This window comes from Arachis stenosperma, chromosome 4 (genome assembly GCF_014773155.1).
Source record: "Arachis stenosperma cultivar V10309 chromosome 4, arast.V10309.gnm1.PFL2, whole genome shotgun sequence".
Taxonomy (NCBI): Eukaryota; Viridiplantae; Streptophyta; class Magnoliopsida; order Fabales; family Fabaceae; genus Arachis; species Arachis stenosperma.
Genome location: NC_080380.1, coordinates 143,884,183 through 143,886,780, shown reverse-complemented (window position 1 = coordinate 143,886,780; position 2,598 = coordinate 143,884,183). Strand labels below are relative to the sequence as shown.

Here is a 2,598-nt window from a genome sequence, read left to right as displayed (position 1 = left end):
AACTCTGAATTATTGCATATTCAGATATTCTTATCAACAATGCTTTTTAATTTCTCTTAGCAATTATCAGTAACATCTGTTGTAAATTTAAAGCTATTGAGATATGGAAACATGCATAGAACAAAATGGATATGTCCCATCATATTTTACATTATTGTGAATATAAGTGCACAAATGTGTTCAAAGAATTGAGAAGAGGTGGCTTTCTTGCAATTCAAAGCCGTTTGTGTTTGGATCATAGAAAAATGAGATGCTGTCACTGCCATCACAGAAGATCCCACCCAGTTCATAATCACTGGCTATGTTTTGTTGTTGATCCTTTGTGACTTCCTCATCAAGTTCATCTCCACATGCATTGTTTGAGTTCTTTTCAACCAATTCCCTAAACAGCGAAGAGCAAGAGAGAAGGCCAAGAGCCGTGGGAGAAGACGACTTGCTGCTCGAAAATCGATACATTTTGTTATCAAAGGCTTCTTGATTTTTCAGGATAATTCAGGTTATCAAGACTGATGAAAGAGGTATTGTCAAAGGGCAATGGTTTTGAATGTTGTATTGGATTTGGAGCATAGTTGGATGGAGAAGTGAGTGTTTGAGAGTTTAGTACTACTTCTGTTTCAGGTTTTGGGTTTTGGGAGTTTTGGTGTGAAGGCTTCAACCATGTTATGTTATTACTTAAATCAAAGTTGGTGACAGCATTAATTCCTCTGTACTCAATTGCTGCTATGTCATAGGCTAGTGCTGCTTCCCCTTGTGTGCCTGCATTAGTTAACAATAACAAAATGTCATTCATAGGAACTGAATTGAAGGAGTAGAAACAAGAGTCATTATCGTATTTGCCAAGGCACCATAGTCATCAAAATCTTCTGCAGTCATCATAGTCTTCTGCATGAGATAAGGTTTGATTCATAGTTTAGAAAAATCTTAAGAGTGGTACATTATGCCAATTGGTCTAAACTAGAAAGCACGATCAATATCTTTTTTTCTTGCCCAAAATGCACGCCAATATCTCTAGCTCTTTCTCATAAAGAGGAGAACTATTACAAGTAGTGTTAGCAGCACAAGTGTCGAATTCCAATCCATGTTCTAAAATGTAAAAGGGTGAGAAAATCAAATCAAAACATATCAATTAGCAAAAAGAACCATATAAATGAAAGGATTTTTTTAAAAAATAAAAAAGGAAAAGTAAATCATACAGAACCGTCCATCTGTGTTTCTCTGTTGGATTAGCAAATTAAACAGAACAACAAAAGTTTTTGGTACTTAAGTAAGTTCTAATGGAAATTTCATAATCAATTTAATTTCTTTTTAGTCATCTTCCAAGGCTGCTAATTAATGGTTTATGGTTCAAAATTAAGTATAGGAATATCATTTTTTCTCTTTTGCAATAATATCATAATATGCTGCTGATTATAACTGTTACATGTCCACTTGTATTTGTAAAGAGAGTTATTTATGTTTAAAAGTATTCAAATGAAAGACCCAAATTAAAGTCTTGCTATATAAGCCAAAGTAAGTTTACTTTATGCAGTCAAGCCTATCAGCTAAAAGTAGAGCTATGCTTGTGTTGGTTACGGAATTGGGGAGAGATTAATTCGTTTAGAAAAATTGATCAATAATTCAATCCGAAATGCACGTATAAGGAGGGAAAGATTATTAGACTTTAGAGACCAAGAAGAATGAAATTTGTGGAGGTAAAGACTCATGAAACAGACCTATGAAAGGTGACAGACTTATAGGTCCCTTACATAAATTGTGTCTAACATTGTAAATATTTTAAGGACCTATAACTCCATTATTTCAATTCAAAAATTTATTGGTAATTCTTCTTGTCTTCCCCAAAATAAACGGCAATGCAATTTCACACGCTCATGAGTATGATTCATCATCACTATTGGAATTAGGAATAAAAGAAAACTAAAAGAAAGATGAAGATAAGGTTTGAAAGGTACCTTGTCCCCTGTGACTTGTGAGCGATGACTATATTATATATGAGTAGAGAAGTCATGAAGTTGCATGTTCAATTAAGCATGAACGACGTCAAATGCAAAGTTGTTAGCTAAGGGAAATAGTAGGGGACAAAAGATGGTTGTTAGAGTCTCCACCCAGCGTACACTCCATTTTAGAGTCAAATGTAAACTTGCATGTTCAATTAAGCATGTTACAACTTACAACAACTTGTTGGTGGGTCCCAACTAAGTGGGCCTACAAGTTAAAAACTGAAAAAATAAAAATGGCTTGGGCCACGTAAAAGAAAAGAGAGAGAGAGAGTTAAGCTTCTTTCAATTGCTTTGAACGAAAGAAAGAAAAACCAAGCAGCGCCATCCTCGAAGAGAAGAAGAAATTTGGGGGAAAAGGCATGTCATCCTGATTAAATTAATAAATTTACTCTATTTATTATAAAATTTCAGTATATTATTTATAGTGTATAAATGAATATTAGGATATATTTATTAGTTGTATTATTTTTTTTTTTATCTGATATGAGATATTCATTTGGTAGAGAGTTTATGTTAATTTTATTAGTTTTAATGATGTATTTTGTTGGTTGTTGAGATATCCTAGTGCTATTAGAAAAATTGATTGTATATTCATTATTTT

At 33.1% G+C, this 2,598-nt stretch overlaps 1 pseudogene; it reads right to left on the bottom strand.

Moving 5' to 3' along the window:
- On the bottom strand, window positions 1-1,661 carry LOC130974104 (uncharacterized; annotated as a pseudogene).
- Between the last annotated feature and the right edge of the window lie 937 nt (window positions 1,662-2,598).